The following is an 18,442-nucleotide window of genomic DNA, read 5'->3' on the forward strand; positions in this document are numbered from 1 at the left end:
AGTGGAAAGTATAAACATTGGTTGAATGTACAGTATTCAGGGGAGGAAGTTAAGACAATGGGTTGGGAAAACGAAGTTCAAAAGTGGAGGGCACAGAAACGCAGTGCCAGTTCAGATAGTACATCAGATAGTGAACAGGTTCGCAGGAAAAGGTCGAGAACTATTGAAAGGACATCCCGCTACAGAAGAGAAAGATCAAGCAGTAGCAGTACAGAACGAGATACCAGGCAGGAGAGGGAATGTAGTTTATCAAGATCTCGGAACAGGAGTAAGACTACGAATACTAATAGAAGTAGAAGCCCACATGCATGTGAGATTTTGGTGGCTTCAAATAAATTAGATGAAAATGTTATCAGAGACGCTAAACAGCAAGAATTGCATAGTTGGCGTGAATTTGGGGTATACACGGAAGTACCGGATAGGGGACAAAAAGCTCTATCCCACAGATGGATTTGTACAGAAAAGGTTGTTCCAGATGGAACTTATAAGGCAAAGGCCAGGCTTGTGGCGAGGGGATTTGAAGAAAACTTAGAAGATCAGGACTTAAGGGTAGATTCACCTACAGCAGGAAAGGTTATTTTAAAGATCTTCTTGGATCTATTAGCCACAAAGGCATGGGAATGCAAATCTATAGATATAAAAGCTGCCTTTTTGCAGGGGCATCAGTTCCAGAGAGACATTTTTCTCTGTCCTCCTAAAGAAGAAGCTAACATAGAAGGGGTACTCTGGAAGTTGAACAAATGTGTATATGGATTAAATGATGTATCTAGAGTCTGGTACTTTTCGGTAAGGTCAGTCTTGTTAAAGTTAGGCTGTTGCCAGTTGAAAGCGGATCCTGCAATGTTTTACTGGCACTATAAAGGAAATCTTGCTGGCATCTTTATGATGCATGTCGATGATTTTTTGTGGAGTGGGACTAGTGATTTTGAAGCTATTGTAATCTCTGGTTTCAGGAAAGAATTCAGGGTTGGGAGTCAGGCTTCCGGTGCATTTAAATATATTGGACTGGACATCAGACAGACTAAGTTAGGGGTAACTTTACGTCAGCAATCTTATTTGGAAAGTATCAGCCCAATAGCAATTAGTCGTGGCCGGGTTTCACAAAAAGACGCAATGGTTTCGAAGATAGAAAAAGAGCAACTGCGAAGTTTAATTGGGCAACTGAACTGGTTAGGTAGACAGACTAGACCGGACGTGAGTTTTGATGTCTTAGAGTTGAGTACAAAAATGAATGATCCCAAAGTAGAAGATGTAATAAGAGCAAATAAAGTGTTGGCCAAACTAAAAATGCACTAAAAATGTGTTTTGAAGTTCCCGGTTTTAAGTGATCTTCGGCATTTGAAACTCATAGTTTATAGTGATGCGACCTATGCAAATTTATGTGATGGAGTTTCAAGCGCAGGAGGTTTTATAATTTTCCTTTTGGGGAACAATGGTAAATGTTGCCCTCTTGTGTGGGAAACAAAGAAAATAAGGAGAGTGGTCAAAAGCACTTTGGCTGCTGAGACGTTAAGCTTAGTGGAAGCAGTGACTTTATATAAGTCAGATATTGACAGAAATTTTGGGATTAGGGGATTTGGGTAATATACCTATTGACTGTCACATTGACAATAAATCCCTGTGGGAAAATGTGCACTCTACAAAAAGTGTCAATGAAAAGAGGTTACGGATAGACATCGCAAGTTTGAAGCAGATGTTGGACAGACGGGAAATAACAAAACTTAAATGGGTTGACAGTAGCTATCAACTGTCAGACTGTTTTACGAAAAGAGGGGCTAGTTCACAGAAACATTTGGATATTATGAATGAAGGGCGCCTGTTTCTGTGAATGTTTTTTTTCTTCTTCTACTCAAAAGAAAAGTGTGTGTTTTAGTTTCTTGAAATTTTAGTTCCTTGAAATTTTGTCTTCACCTAATTGTTTTTTTTTCTCCAAGGAAGGGGAGACTGTTAAGTAATGGGTTAAGAGACATTGCAATTAGTTGTCTCATTTATGTTAAGTGTTCAATGATTGTCTCTTCATACCACAGCATCGATTACGTCTAACATCAGGGCAGACAATATCGGAAATTCCTGCCCGAAGGATAGGAAAAGTTGGCAATAAAGCAGAAGGAGATAAATATTGTAGGAAATGTTGCCGTGGTCAAGTCAGAGGAAGGAGTGGTTGGGCTTGAGGAATTAATCGAAATGTATAATGTGCATGGCTAACATGTCCTGGCGTGGGGTTTGAACCCAGAGGGAGAGAACCACTGAACCACAAGACCTCTGTATGATTTCATACTGAGGGCAATAGATATCCTTTTCAATGTTGTGAGTCCAAAAGGTCTGTTACCCATCTAGTGCCAGGGCATGGGAAATCTCAAAGTGGTTGGAAGTTTGGAAAAGGAGGGTGTTATGTTTTTGGGGTTTAACTTTGGCTCACAGTATAAACAGAGGAGAACCAGGTGGTCACACCATAGGTTACTTAACCAGTTGTCAGAGTTTATAGCAGAATTGTCGCTTGCTCACATTCTAGGATGGAAGTGGGGACTTCCAGTGGTGCCATGTAGGAGGAGGTCATGCACGAGGTAGCTCCCACCAGGGTACTTGCGTTTTGGCCCGTATTGCCCGGTTCCTGGGTTTGTTTGGTGGGCAAATTCTACCCATAAGCAAGTAGAAGGGTCTTAGAACATAGAACAGTACAGCACAGAACAGGCCCTTCGGCCCTCGATGTTGTGCCGAACAATGATCACCCTACTTAAACCCACGTAACCCGTATACCCATAACCCAACAATCCCCCCATTAACCTTACACTACGGGCAATTTAGCATGGCCAATCCACCTAACCCGCACATCTTTGGACTGTGGGAGGAAACCGGAGCACCCGGAGGAAACCCACGCACACACGGGGAGGACGTGCAGACTCCACACAGACAGTGACCCAGCCGGGAATCGAACCTGGGACCCTGGAGCTGTGAAGCATTGATGCTAACCACCATGCTACCGTGAGGCCCCTCTTATTGTGAAAATATGTCAAAAAATGGCTACAACTAAGAAGGCAACGGGTGGAAATCCTTCAACCGATTCGGAGGCTTCACGTCAAGCCTCAGCAGGGAAGGTGGTGGCGGCGGCTCCGGAGGTTGTGGCTGCCTCGAGCATGGCGGACATGCTAACTGGGGTGCTGGCTGCTGATTTTGAAAAGCAATTTGAAAGGCATTTTGAGAAGCAATGGAGAGTGATGTATGAGAAATTCTTTATAAATTGATTGAGGAGGCGTTGGGTTCTGTCCCCAAAAAGTTGGAGAGGACATTGGAAGCTGTGAAGGAGCATGGCGAGGCGCTAAAGGCGGTGGAGCAGGTTCTGTCGAGGGACAGCGTTCAAACTGCCTTGCTAGAGGCCAAGGTCTCAGTGGTGGCAGAGAAGAATAGAAATTGTGGACAAAACCTCAGTGTTGTGGGGTTGCCGGTCGGTGTAGAGAGCCTGAATCCTACTGCATATTCTTCACAGATGTTCGGTAGCACTATGGGGGAGGGTGAAGAGGCCTCCCCTCCAGAGTTGGACAAGGCCCATCGACCACTCCGGCGGAAACCATGAGTGGTCATCGTCAGATTTCATGGGCTGGATGCTCCGATTTTGAGACTGAATGCTGACGCTGGCGTGGGAACGGTGGAATTTTACGACCTATAAAACGCCGCTAAATGGCCGCTGATTCCTCCGTCTGGTGGGGGACTAGCAGGCACCCAGCGTAGAGCTTCCGACTCTAGCTGCGGATATTGTTGGAGAATTGCCATATGAAATGAAAATGAAAATGAAATGAAAATCTCTTATTGTCATGAGTAGGCTTCAATGAAGTTACTGTGAAAAGCCCCTAGTCGCCACATTCCGGCGCCTGTCCGGGGAGGCTGGTACAACATGGAGCCGGCCACGCGCCGACCCTGCCTGTCAAATAGTGACCACCTTTAGCCAGGCTCGCCACCCCTTGCCCTCGCCAGAGCCCCTCACTGCCCACAGATCGGTTCCCCCCCTTACTGTGGTGCCGCTGGACTTAGTCCGCAGCCACCAAGCTGGGTTCCTGAAAAGAAATAGCGCACACGATCAACGGCGTCGGGAACTCGGCCCGTTGAGGACAGAGGATCGGAGGGGATGGCCTCAGGTAACGTCCTGAGGCCGTCCCGACGGTATGCGGCGTGTTTTGGAGGGGGCGGAGCATCGCAAAAGAAACACCGCCCGCGATTTCGGCGCCAACGTGGATTCTCCGGCCGAACGCGATTTCGGTGTCGGAGACCAGAGAATCGCGCCCCGTGCCTTCCAGGAGAAGGACCGGGTCCTGACGTGGGCCAAGGAGAACCGTGAGTCGAGTTGGGAAAGGACGTACATTCGAATCTACCAGGATATCAGTGCGAAGCTTGCAAAGAAGCGGGTGGCCTTTAATAAGGCCGGTGCGGTTTTGTATTAAATTGGAGTGCGGTTTGGAGTGGTGCACCTGGTGAGGCTGCATGTGGAAATATGTCAAGCATAACTTCGAATATTGCTGCCCTTCGGGTCAAGGGTAACTTTGACACTTTGGAAGAGGTTGAGGCTTTTGTTAAAGAGGATAGACTGGGATCAAATGGACTCAGTTTGGACTTGTTATGGTTGTGTATGGGAAGGGATTTGGGGGAATTTGCACTTTGTATATATTTGTTATTTCTTTGTTTTTGGGAAGCAATGGGATTGTCGTGTATAAATTGTATTGAGGGATACTGTTTAAGGTATTTCTCTTTTCTTTGGAAATGCATGTAGGGGAATTCTCCGTGGGTGGGGGTCCTCCGGTCCACTGGTAGCGCACCCACGCCCATGGGTTTCCCAATGGTGTGATGTGGCCACAATGGGAAGCTGGCTGCTGGAAGGACGAAGCCCGCTGCAGGCGGGGGCCGCCGTGCTGGAAAACGCGGCTGGCAGACCGGAGAATCCGGCCCATGGCTCCTGGTGGGATCACGCTCTCGGCAGGGGTGTTGAATTTAGTTGTATCCTTGGAGTCGGGACGAGTGGGGGTGCTTCTTTCTCTTTTTCTGCCCTGGGTAGGGGATACCTCGCTGGGAATACCTCGAGTGGCCCCCTTCTGCACTGTGAAATCTCTGATCTATGAGCCTAGCGTTTTGCTTTGTTGGGGGTTGGGGTTGATTAGGAGGGGTTATTGTTGTTTGGAATGTAACCAATATGGGTGTTTGGTTGGGGTTTGGTTCGGGGGTGGAGGGTTACTTTTCTGATGGTGACTATGGGCTTTTCTTTGTTTCACGTGTTGGGTTGGCTTGGCGGCCATCTTGGGTGGGCCTTGGGCCTACATCCTCTGGGTTTAGTAATCCCTTGCGATGGAAATGGCTGACTCCCGGTTGAGGGGAGGTGGTCACCTGGAACGTAAGGCGATTGAGGGAGCCAGTAAAATGGTCAAGGGAATCAGTAACATGATCATGTAAAGAATCTGAGGGCTGGTTTGGTGTTTTTGCAGGAGACCCAGCTGAGGAACCAGACGAGACTGTGGAAGGGGTGGGAGAGGAAGTGGGAGAGTCAAGTCTTCCCCTCGGGGTTTTAACGGCAGGGTTTGGGGTGGCAATTTTAACCAATAAACGGGTTCTTTTTTCAGCGGCAGGGTTGTGGTAGACCCGTAGTGTAGGTACGTGATGGTTACAGGGTCTTTGGCAGGTAGGTTGGTGGTATTAGGTAATGCATATGACCCGGATTGGGACGATACAGCATTTATTAGGAAGCTGTTGTCTTCCATTCCGGATTTGGATACACACCAATTGATTGTTGGCGGAGATTTAAGTTACATGCTGGATCTGAAGTTTGACCTTTTGAGGCCAAAACGGTGGTGGCAAAGGCGCTGTTAGCATTTATGGAGCAGGTGGGCACGGGGGGGGGGGGGGGGTTTAGATCCATGGGGCGGGGCGGGGGGGCGGAATTTCCGTTCTCCTCCCAGTCCATGAGGGGCGGGATTGTCCGTCCTGCCGTAGGCGTTATCTGGTGCAGCGCACTTCCGATGGCAGTGGGATCCTCCGTTGTGGGGGACCCCCCCACGTCGTCGGGAAATCCATGGGTGTGAGTGCGCTGTCGGCAATACGGAAAATTCGCCGACAGAGAATCCAGCCCAAGGTGTTTTCCAGCATTGCCATTTTTCTGGTGCCTCTTCCCACACTAAATTGCCCCTTAATTGGCAAAAATTGGATACTTTAAATTTATTTTTAAAATTAAATATTACATGAAGATTATACAAACATGTTACTTTTCAGAGTCTCTTAGATAATAGGGAATTTTAATATACGAGATGCATAATGCTAAAATGCAACGAGAATGCGCAGAAGGATGTGGCACAACCCATCGAGTCTGTGTTGGGTCTTTCAAAGAGTAATCCGGTTGTTCCCCATTCCCTGCAACCTTTTCTATTTTAAATATTTATCCAATTGCCTTTTGAAGGCTCCTATTGATCTGCATCCACCACCCGATTAGGCAGTGCGTTCCAAATCCAGACAACGCGTTGTTCAAAAACAAATCTTCATATTGTCTCTGAGGCGTCTCATATGCCAGCCAAATGGTTAAAACGTGTCAGAGCTAAAGTTTCCCCATGTTTTAACCAAAGACCTCTAAAGGATTATAAATGTCTGGATGTTGCTTAATACAAAAAAGAGAACATACTAAAAACTATTAAACAAAATGCCCTATTCTTTTACAAAGTCGTTGTTGGTGCTCTGAAGATAAATTGAATAAAAAAACACTCCACTGCCGGAATATAATGCCCATCTGATCACAGCGGGGGGCTCGCTATTTAGGAATCGCAAAAAGTAAACTGTCAGGCTTGCTTCTGAGCATCCGGGGGGGGGGGGGGGGGGGGGGGGGTCCTTCATTCAAAGAACCTCAGTGCCTGACCTATGGACTCGGCATTGGGAAGGAGGGGTGTCCATTGAGAGTTACCTCTCACCTTTACTGCCCAACATCCCAACCTCCTTCCCAGCAACATCTATCCCTCAATAATATTCTACCATCAGGCACTTGTGCCTGGGCTCATCAGAGATGCTCGGATGAGTGTCTTATTTGTAGTATAAAGATGATCGGCACCAGGGAAACAGAACTGCCTATGGAATGATGTAGAGAGTCACATGATGGTAGACTGTGTGTCGTATAGTCTGGGAAGAGCCAGCATGGAGGCAGCAGACACACAGGGCTAGATCTTGGAGATGTGCATACTTCTGAGTTGTTAATAGAAAATGCCCGACAATACAAGCCCACAGACCTCTTAGTGAGACATCATACTGTCATGTTAAGCACAGTAAGATAACACGGGCTGCAACCGGATGCAGCTTTACCTGAGAGATACTCCACACCTTGAAGTTAGTTCAATTTGATTTACTGAACCTGTCACATGGTTAGCTCAATCCTCTGTGCGTTTGACTCTCTCTAACCTAGTGTGATTAATCTGTCTGACTGAACCAGACTAGCTCTTAGCCACGTGCTGTAGGAGTTATATGATATGTACACCCTGACTCACACTGTAGATGTCACCAGTGAAAAGAGGCGGAGTGTGAGAGCCTCGTGCCTTCTATAGTGGGAAACCACCCCAAAGTGTTCTGCCTGCTGATTGGTTATGTCCTGCTCTCTTTATTCATTAGGTGCCTGTTTGCATCTCATTATGTGCATGTCTGCATATCATGGTAATGCTCTGGGGTCCCAGGTTCCTACCCTGGCAGATGGTGAAATTTAAATTCAATAAAAATATGGAATTAAAAGTCTAATTTTTTGCCCCTTAGTGTCCAAAAGTGTGTAAATTGGATTAAGGGGTTATTGGGAGAGGATTAGGGAGTGGACTTGGTTAGGGTGCTCTTTCGGAGGGTTGGCGCAGATTCGATGGGCCGAAAGGCCTCCTTGGGCACTGTAGGGATTCTATGATTTAAGGGCAGCACGGTAGCATGGTGGTTAGCATAAATGCTTCACAGCTCCAGGGTCCCAGGTTCAGTTCCCGGCTGGGTCACTGTCTGTGTGGAGTCTGCACGTCCTCCCCGTGTGTGCGTGGGTTTCCTCCGGGTGCTCCGGTTTCCTCCCACAGTCCAAAGATGTGCGGGTTAGGTGGTTTGGCCATGCTAAATTGCCCATAGTGTCCTTAAAAGTAAGGTTAAGGGGGGGGGGGGGTTGTTGGGTTACGGGTATAGGGTGGATACGTGGGTTTGAGTAGGGTGATCATTGCTCGGCACAACATCGAGGGCTGAAGGGCCTGTTCTGTGCTGTACTGTTCTATGTTCTATGTTCTCTGACACATACAACCTTGCAACATTTGTGGTTACACCTACCCTCTGATTGGCCAACAACTCTTGGTGGGTAGGACTTCCAGCACCCAGGGTCCTTGATCATGAGGAAATCCCGCTGCTGTCCAGTTATGTGCCTGATTGGCACGAGGATCGGTCGGCTTTCCCGAAGAGGGGATATGCAGGACTCTCACTGACTTGACAGCCTCCATCTGCATTAAACACCTCACCACATATCTAACCTTAAAATCATAGAATCATCGAATTCCTACAGTGCAGAAGGAGGCCATTTGGCTCATGGAGTCGGCACCGACACTCTGAAAGAGCACTCTACCTAGGCCCACCCTCTACATTCCCATAACCCCACCTAACCTTTGGACACTAAGGGGCAATTTAGCATGGTCAATCACCCTAACCTGCACATCTTTGGGCTGTGGGAGGAAACTGGAGCACCCAGAGGAAACCCACGTAGACACGGGGAGAAGGTGCAAACTCCACAGTCACCCGCAGCTGGAATCGAACCTGGGTCCCTGGGTTTGTATAGCCCATTGTGCATCCTGGATGATTACCTCCCTTGGTGATATTTTGAGAGATCAGTGATGCAGCAATCATTGTTACCCACTCAGATAAGGGGAGAATGTGTAAACTCCCAGGGCCGGGATCGAACCCGGATCCTCGGCGCGGTGATGCAGCAGTGCTAACCACTGCGCCACCATGCCGCCTGTGATCCATTTCATCTTGTATATCATTCCAGAGTAACATAACTTTGAAAGCAATCCTCATACTATGCAAAGAGATGTTTGAAATAAATGACAGTTTATAGTTACACGAGAGGGAACAGTTGCTCCCTAATCACTCTGTCCAGAACTCTCATGATTTTAAATACCTCCCAGCTTTCTTTTCTCCAAGAAAAAAAGAGTTCAACATTCTCCAATCTTACTTCACAACTGAGGTTCCTCAGCCCTGGAATCATTCCTGTTAACCTCTTCTGCACCCTCTCCAAGCCTTTGCGTTCTTCCACAAATGTGTGCCCAGAACTGAAGGCAGCACTCCAGCTGAGGTTAAACTAGTGTCTTGTACAAGTTCAGCATAACCTCCTTGCTGTTGTACTCTAAAGCCCAGAATACTATACTGCTCCCAGAACAGGTGAAAGGCTAGGAATCTTGCAGCAAGTAACTCACCTCCTGATTCTCCAAAGCCAGTCTACCATCTACAAGACACAAGTCAGGAGTGTAACGTAATACCCTCCACTTGCCTGGTTGAGTGCAGCTCCAACAACACTCAAGAAGCTCAACCCCATCCAGGACAGAACAGCTCACTTGATTGCTGCCCCTTCCACAAACGTTCAATCCATCCACCACCGATGAACAGTGGCAAGATGCACTGCAGGAACACACCAAGGCTCCCTCGGCAGTAAGTTTCAAACCCACGGCCGCAACCATCTAGAAGGCCAAGAACAGCAGATACATGGAGGTTCCCCTCCAAGTCACATACCACCCTGACTGGGAAATATATCACCGTTCCTTCACTGTCACTTGGTCAAAATCATGGGACTCCCACCCTAACAGCACTGTGGATATATCTACCCCTCAAAGACTGTAGCGGTTCAAGAAGGCAGTTCGCCCCCACCTTCTGAAGGGCAACTAGGGATGGGCAATAAATGCTAGCCGAGTTAGCGATGCCCACATCCCGAAACAATTTTTTTAAAAATGGCTCATTAACCTGTCTCAACCTGTCCCGCCACCTTTAATGACTTATGCACAAAAACACCAAGGTCCCTCTGCTCCTTCACCCACTTCAGAGTGGCACTCTTTATACCATCACTCTATCTTCTTTCTACCAAAATATATCATTCACATTTCTCCGCACTGAACTTCATCTGTCACCCATCTGCCCAGTCCACCAATTTGGCTCTGTCCTCCTCCCAGTTTACAAAGCTTCAACTTTTGTATCATCTTCAAATTTTGAATTTGCCCCCTGCACATCGCGGTCTGGATCATTAACTTACATCAGGAAAAGCAAAGGTCTAAACACGGACCCCTGAGGAACAACACTGCAGACCTGCCTCCTGCTCAAAAAGCATCCTTTAACCATTACTCTGTTTCCAGTCATTAAGCCAATTTGTATCCATGTTGCTACTTCCCCTTTTATTCTATATTCCATAACTTTTTGCACAAGTCTGTTGTGTGGTACTGTATCAAATACCATTTGGTAGTTCATGTATATCACATCAACAGCATTTCCCTCAACAACCCTCTCTGTTAACACCAGCAGGTTACTTAAACACAATTTCCTCTTAAGAAATCCATGCTGGCTTTCCTTAATTACTCCTCATTTGTCTAGGTCACGATTGATTTTGCCCCAAATTATAGTTTCTAGAAATTGCTGAAATTAAATTGACTGGCTTGTGGTTGCCGAGGTTGGCCTTTTTTTGAACAGGGGCATCCTGCAGCCCCCATCCCGAGTCTAAGGAAGACTGGAAAATTATGGGCAGTACTCCCCAATTTCGACCCTCTCTTCCCTCAGTATCCTTGGATGCTTCTCATCCGGATCTGGTGCCTGGTCAACATTATGTACAGCCAGCTATCCAATATCACCTCCTTATCAAGTTCATCATTTTAAAGACTTACATTGACTGAATTTTCTCCTCTTTCACCACGGCCTGGCTACTGTCTTTTACCTCAGTAAAGGTGGATGCAAAGTACCTAATTTCCTCTGCCTCCATCTGCAGATTACCTTTTTGATCCCTAATTGGCCCAACTCCTCCTGTTACCCGACTGTCACCATTTATATGCATATAGAAAACTTTGGGATCCCTTTTGTTCTACCTGCCAGTCCCTGTTCATTCTCCCTCTTTGCTTCTCATATCTGCTTTTACACTTTCCCTCTGAGCCACGTGTATTATGATGAATGTAGCATTTTTTATCTATATTGTATTATATGTTATAGTAAAGTTATTAAACAAACTTAGGTTAAGGTATCCAGATTATATGTCTGCTAAAGCTGTGATTAAGGGGTGTGCTAAATCGCTGGCTTTTAAAACAGACCAAGCATGGCTCGATTCCCGTACCAGCCTCCCCGGACAGGCGCCGGAATGTGGCGACTAGGGGCTTTTCACAGTAACTTCATTGAAGCCTACTCATGACAATAAGCGATTTTCATTTTCCTTCATTTCATAACAGCTTGTTAGGCTGTGATGTCATTCATGGGAGGGGCTGGATCTGTTTTTAGTTTTGTTTTCAGCCCTGCCCTGTGTCTGCTGTTTTTAGTTTCATTTTTAGAGTTCTGAGGAAAGGAGTTGCATTTCTCACATTGACTTCTGAAAGCTTCTCCACAAGGACTTTGTGAATAAATCTGTAAGCCACTAAGTGTTAACTTTATTAATAAGTGGCATTTGACCTGTATGTGGATTTTGCTTGATTGAACTTTTCAAAGTAGATTGGAAAGTAAATTCGAAGACCTTCCTTTATTTTTTTTAAAAGAACCGTTAAACTGTTAATTGAAAAGCTGTTTTTTCCTTGGATTCTAATGGGGTTAACCCTGTGCTAAAAATAAAGTTTGTTTTAATACATAAACCTCCCACCAATTGTCAGTGGAATCACTCCTGGAGATGATGTATCCTTTGCACACGGTTTACAAATTGTTGGGGTTTCTTGTCCAGGTTCCTGATATAAATTGGGAGTCTGTCCCAGCACTGTAACAATATTCAGCCTGATTCTCCATTCTATTATTCACCTGACACCTGTCACAAGCACACTTGCTCTTCATCTTAATTTCTGTCTCCATTGTCATCCAGGGAACACTGGATTTGTTTGCCCTACCTTTCCCTTTCAAGGGAATATGCCTTGACTGTGCCCAAACTCTCTCTTCTTTGAAGGTAGTACTCCAGTGAAGTTGCCTATCTCCAAGTTAGTTATTCTTGCTCGAGATTCTTCTTTGATTTCCATAATCCGCTGAAACCTTATGATGCGATTATCACTGTTGCCTAAATGTTCCCCCAATGACACGTGATCCAATTGGTCTATCTCAACTCCAAGAACAAGGTCCAACAGTTGTTCCTTTCTCACTGTTACGAGAAACATAATGCCATCAAAGATTTTCCTGAACACACTCTAGGAACTCTTGGCTCTTTCTGCTCTTCACACAGTCCCAGTCTAGATTCAGAGAATTAACGTTCCCCCATTATAGCTACTCGACAATTTTTTCTCCTCTCTGTCATTTCCTTGCAAACTGGGTTTACTCCTTCCTCCCTACTGGTTGGTGGCCTGTAGGCTACACAGAGCGATGTAACTCTGACCAAATAGATTCTGCCCTCGGCCCCTCTGGGATAGCCTCCGTCTGTCCAGCGCTGCAATGTTTCCTTTAATCAATATTGCCAATCCTCCCCTTTATCTTCCTTTCCTATATTTCCTGAACAGCTTGACTTTCTGACCCAACTGTGGCAGGACCACTGCAGGATATTTGGCAGCCTGGCCAAACGTTCTTAGCCTTTTGAAAAAACTCATTCCTTGTATCCAAGAATGTTAAGCACCCAGTCCTGCCCTTCTTTGAGCCAGATCTGAGTTATGGTCATAACATTGCAATCCCATGACAACCTGGGCCTGTAACTCAGCGATTGTATTTACCACACCATCAATTAACTTCCTACTCTCTATTCTCCAGCGAGCTATCTCTCCCTCAAGGAACTCCGTCCTGGCTCTGTTCAGGTGCAGCCAGTTTGGTCTGTACAGACTCTTCCCCCAGATTCAGTCCCAATGTCCCAACAATGTAAATCCCTCCCTCCTGCATCATCTTTCCAGCCACGCATTCATCTGCTTATCCTCCTATTTTTATACTCACTTGCGCATGGTATTGGAAGTGATCTGGAGATGACTTTCGAAGTCCTGCTTTTTGACTTTTCTACCTAGCTGCTTAAATCGTGACTGCAGGACCCTCTCCATCTTTCTACCTATGTCACAGGTTCAAACGTAGACCACAACTGCTAGCCGTTCACTCTCCCTCCTCAGGGTGCTCTACAGTCGCTCAGTCACTTCCTTGACCTTGGCACCAGTGGGGCAGCACGCCATCCTGGATTTATGTCCATGGTCACAGGAATGCCTCTCTGTTCCCCTAATCATTGAATCACACATTGAATCTAGTGCTCTTCTGGACTTCCTTGTATCCTTCTGTGCGACTGAGCCACCCATGATGCCTTGGATTTGGCTCTGGCTGCACGTCCCAGATGAACCATTTGGTAATAATAGTAATAATCTTTATTGTCACAAGTTGGCTTACATTAACACTGCAATGAAGTTACTGTGAAAAGCCCCATTTTACCACATTCCGGCGCGTGTTCGGGTACACAGAGAGAGAATTCAGAATTCTCAACTGGTACGAGAATTGAACACGTGCTGCTGGTCTTGTTCTGCATCACAAACCAGCTGTCTAGCCCACTGAGCTAAGCCAGTCCCCATTACTCTAATTGGTATTCAGAACTGAGTATTGCTCGGTGAATGGGATGGACTCAGGGGGCTTCTATGCTTCCTGCCTGTTCCTATTTGACTGCCTGGTGCTTGTCCATTCCCCCTCTCTCTCTCTGCATACCCTTGAGATAAGGGTTGGACATGCCTATAAACATGCTATCGATGCAGCTTTCAGCATCATAGATGCGTCAAAGCGACGTCAGCTGCTGCTCAGGTTCCAAAACATTGAGCTCAAGCTGCTGCAACTGACATCACATCCTCATAAATTGCTATCCAGGACACAGGAAGCATCCTGGAGTTCCCACATTGCACAGGATGAACATTCTCGAGGTCGGAATAGTCCTGCCACTCCTTTATTTATTAGTTAACATTGCTACTGCTAAAAAAGTTGTTATTACTAATACACCTTGCTGGTACTGATCAATCCTACTTATAAGAACATAAGAACATAAGAACTAGGAGCAGGAGTAGGCCATCTGGCCCCTCGAGCCTGCTCCGCCATTCAATTAGATCATGGCTGATCTTTTGTGGACTCAGCTCCACTTTCCGGCCCGAACACCATAACCCTTAATCCCTTTATTCTTCAAAAAGCTATCTATCTTTACCTTAAAAACATGTAATGAAGGAGCCTCAACTGCTTCACTGGGCAAGGAATTCCATAGATTCACAACCCTTTGGGTGAAGAAGTTCCTCCTAAACTCAGTTCTAAATCTACTTCCCCTTATTTTGAGGCTATGCCCCCTAGTTCTGCTGAACACATGTTGCTAGTTGTAATAAACCTTACTTAAAAATAAAAGATTATACTCACCAGCTATTCACTTGTTCTATATTATTACTGCTTAAGTTTGAAAATCAAATTTAACCTTCCAGATGTTGAGATTGAGGGCTGGATTCTCCGTTTGGGAGTCTATGGTTCTCTTGCCAAAATAGAATTGCTCCTGGTCTGTGTTAGTGCCAAGTGCATCGCCCAGGAACAATTTCCTCCCCCTGGCCATGTTAATTTAAGAGACCCCCCATCTGAGTCTTCCTTACAGAGACCCCCCCATCAGACCCTCTCATCAGATCCCCCATTATACCCTCCCAGCAGACTCCTTGCCAGAGAGCTCTCCATCACAGTCCCCATCAGGGACCGCCTCATTAGACGTTCCACATCAGACCCCACATCAGAGACACCCCCCCCCCATCAGACCCCTCCATCAGAGACCCCTCCATCAGACCTCCCATCAGACTTCAATCAGAAAGCTCCCACCAGATTCCTCCATCAGGACCCCCCCATCAGAGACCCCCATCAGCCCCCATCAGATCCCCTAACAGAGATCCCCATCAGACCCTCCATCAGACTCCCCCATCAGATCATGTCAGAGACCCCATATCAGAGACAAACATATTGGAGACCCCCATATCAGAGACCCCCTCATATCAATCACCCTGTCTTGAAGCAAAAGAGTCCACGTAGAACCCATGAAAAAACACTGCTTTTTAACTTACCCTGTCCCTTACACCTGATGCCTCATATAAAAATGAAATGAAAATTGCTTATTGTCACAAGTAGGCTTCAAATGAAGTTACTGTGAAAAGCCTCTAGTCACCACATTCTGGCGCCTGTTCGGGGAGGCTGGTATGGGAATTGAACCGTGCTGCTGGCCTACCTTGGTCTGCTTTCAAGTGTTGAGAGCAACAGCTGTTCTTTCATAAAAAGCCAAAACACATCACAAGGCTTTTGACCACCTCAGATCCTTTAATCTGTGTGGCTTCTATTTACTTTCAAAGAGAAATAGCTTTTAGTAGGCTGTAATTGACAAGGTAATAGCTTCCAGACAGCCAGGTATCTAGATTGTTTATTTTCACCTCTCTTCACACTGAATGCATCTCTACTACCCTGCTGTGAAGCTAACCACAGTGTTTATAACCATTGGGGGTTTGATGGGGGCACTCTGCTTTGGGTCCCTGTTGGCGTTTCTGATGCGGAGTTGATGGGGCTCTCTTATGGGAGGTCTGATGGGGGGTTCTGATGGAAGGAGTTAGGGGGTGGGTTGGGAAGGATTTGGTTTGCTGGGTTGCTTCTGATGGACTTTAGGGGCACCTATGTTACATGTTTACCCCCGTTGACCCAACACCAGTTCCACAGGGTCAGGGCCATGCTTTAAATACTTGCACCAATCCACGTCAGTGTGAATCCTGGCCAAGAGAGCTGGAGCATCACTGGGACATGGAGAATCGAGCTTCCAGCCCGTTAATCAGATGCAAAGAGTTCAAATAACCCATTTGAATCCTCCCGCTGGCTCGGGGCGTGTAACTCACTGCCACCAGCGACAAAGGACCAGAACATTGGAATGGGGTTAGTGCCGGTCCCGTCATTAGTCTGACAGTTGATTTCCCCACCACATTGGGAGCCCCACTACTGGTGGTGGGCAACGGAGAATACAACCCATAGTTCCTAAGCAGCGATATTCAACAGCTAATCAACAAGATTTCGGTAAGATGTCACACTTCAATATCTATTTCCTAACTGTGCTCCGACTCTCCTCAAGTAACAGTGGTGATGGATAGTCCGTCCATTCCCGGAATGCCCACTGCTTGTCCCTCCATTCCCGGAACGCCCACTGCTTGTCCCTCCATTCCCAGAATGCCCACTGCTTGTCCCTCCATTCCTGGAACACCCACTGCTTGTCCCTCCATTCCCGGAACGCCCATTGCTTGTACCTCCATTCCAGGAATGCCCGATGCTTGTCACTCCATTCCCGGAATGCCCGCTGCCTGTCCCTCCATTCCCGGAACGCCCACTGCTTGTCCCTTCATTCCCGGAACGCCCGTATGTTATTCTCTAAGTCTGTATAAAGATTGTAGACTTCCAGTTAACACAAATACTTTATTCAATGGGTTTGTTCTGTTCCAGAGCTTAACTAGATATAATACAGTCAGGAGGTATGACCAGTGCAGCTAAGGTAAACTGCCTATGCTGAGCTGTCTCTGTCTGCTGCTGCTCACTAGCCCTGTGCTTCTGAAAAAGGCAGATCCTTCCTTGGGTTGGACCCGTCTCAGATGCTGCCCTCTAGTGATGCTGTGGCTGTTACATCTGTCTGTAGTCCCTGGTGTATGTGCAGATGTATGTACAGATGTACAGATCACTACATCCCCCCCTTTTATTGGACATGTTTTCTAGACTGGCCTCAGGAAAACTGTACATAACAAGCGGTGAGAATATGCAAATCTGTACACTGTGAAAATGATAAAAGTAATACAGAAACAATTAACTGTGTTTGTTATGAGTCCATCCTGAGAAATGTCCATATTCGGCTTGTGCGTGTGTTGAAGTGTCGTTACAAATCTAGCGGTCGGGTGCCTTACGCCTTCTACTGCAGCGTCTTAACGGTGGTAGTAGGGATGATGGTTTGATGTCATCTAGGGTATTGTCTGGCGTTGTGTGGCGAGGAACATCCTGTGGAGAAATGGACTTGGTCAACTCCAGTGTGGGAAATACTAGCGTTGTAGGTCGAATCTCTAATAGATCCCGGCGGTTATGGCGAAAAAGTACTCCCGCAGACGATTTGACAATGTAGGACCGCAGTGCCTCCTGCCTGATCATAGTAGCTGACTCAGACCATCCGCCTTCTGGGTCCCTGATTCTGATGGCGTCACCTATTGTCAGTGGTTTGAGTGGGATTGCATGTTGATCATAGTATAGTTTTTGTTTGGAGCATTAAGTCCGCATGTCGTCGTGAACCTGTGCGTTACTGGGGTCTTGGAATTGCTTTGCATGTAGGGTTGACCGGATATCTGCCGAAGAGCATTTGCGCTGGTGACAGTCCTGAGCTCAATGGGGTTGCTCGGTATGATAACAGAGCTAGGTTGATATCGGAACTTGACTCGGCTGCTTTGCTGATGAGTTGTTTAATGACGTGGAAACCTTTTCCCCCTGTTCCATTTGATTGCGGGTAGCGATTCTGTGTTGCACCGTTGTCTGACCTCGACTTTTTCCTGTGTTTGATTCTGTATGTCAGTGTTCGTGAAAGCTGTTTTGCTTGTTTGTTCTGGATGTGAATTTGTGAGATTCTTTATCATGCCATGGCATGTTTGTAGTCTTGTCATTGTTTCGCAGTGTGCTGTGGCATTGTCCTTCACATGCAGAGTTGTACCATGTTGTAGAGGTCGTTGTTTCATTGTTGTTGTTTCTGTCGTTTCTGTCTTTGTTGTTTTCATTGTTGTTCTTGTTGTTGTTTTTGTCGTAACTGTCTTGGTTGTTTTTGTTGGCGTTCTTGTTGTTGTCGTTCTTGTTGTTCTTTTTGCCGCGCTTGTTGATTCTGTTTCGTTGTTTTCGCTTTTATTCATGTTCTTTTTCTTGTCGTGCTTGTTGTTCCTGGGATGCTTCTTGTTGCTTTTGCTGTTCTTGTTGCGCTGCATTTTGTTTTTGCTATTGCTATTGTTGTTCTTGTTTATGCTGTGCTTCTTCCGGTTTTTGTTGTTCTTGTTGTGCTCAATGAGTGTGCCATGTGGATGATTTGCGTCATTGTCACAGTTATTGGTGTCAGTGTCCTTTGTGGTATCTGCTACATCGAGCGTATCTTCTTGAGATTTGTGAGAATGATCTGATGTTGCATTGATGTCGGTAACATCAGTCATTTATGGTGGATTCAATTCCTCTTCTTTGCTTATCCTGTATGGGAATTGTGATTTCTTCGTCACTTGTCTCACATACAGTGGGTAGACATTCAGTGTCTTCTTCTGGTGGC

General features: G+C 46.3%; 1 long non-coding RNA gene across 1 annotated transcript in view; it reads left to right on the forward strand.

Moving 5' to 3' along the window:
• Positions 1–18,442, forward strand: part of LOC119950633 — a 64,693-nt gene that overhangs the window by 36,145 nt on the left and 10,106 nt on the right. The window lies entirely within an intron of this gene.

The sequence above is a fragment of the Scyliorhinus canicula genome, chromosome 16 (genome assembly GCF_902713615.1).
Source record: "Scyliorhinus canicula chromosome 16, sScyCan1.1, whole genome shotgun sequence".
NCBI classification, from domain to species: domain Eukaryota; kingdom Metazoa; phylum Chordata; class Chondrichthyes; order Carcharhiniformes; family Scyliorhinidae; genus Scyliorhinus; species Scyliorhinus canicula.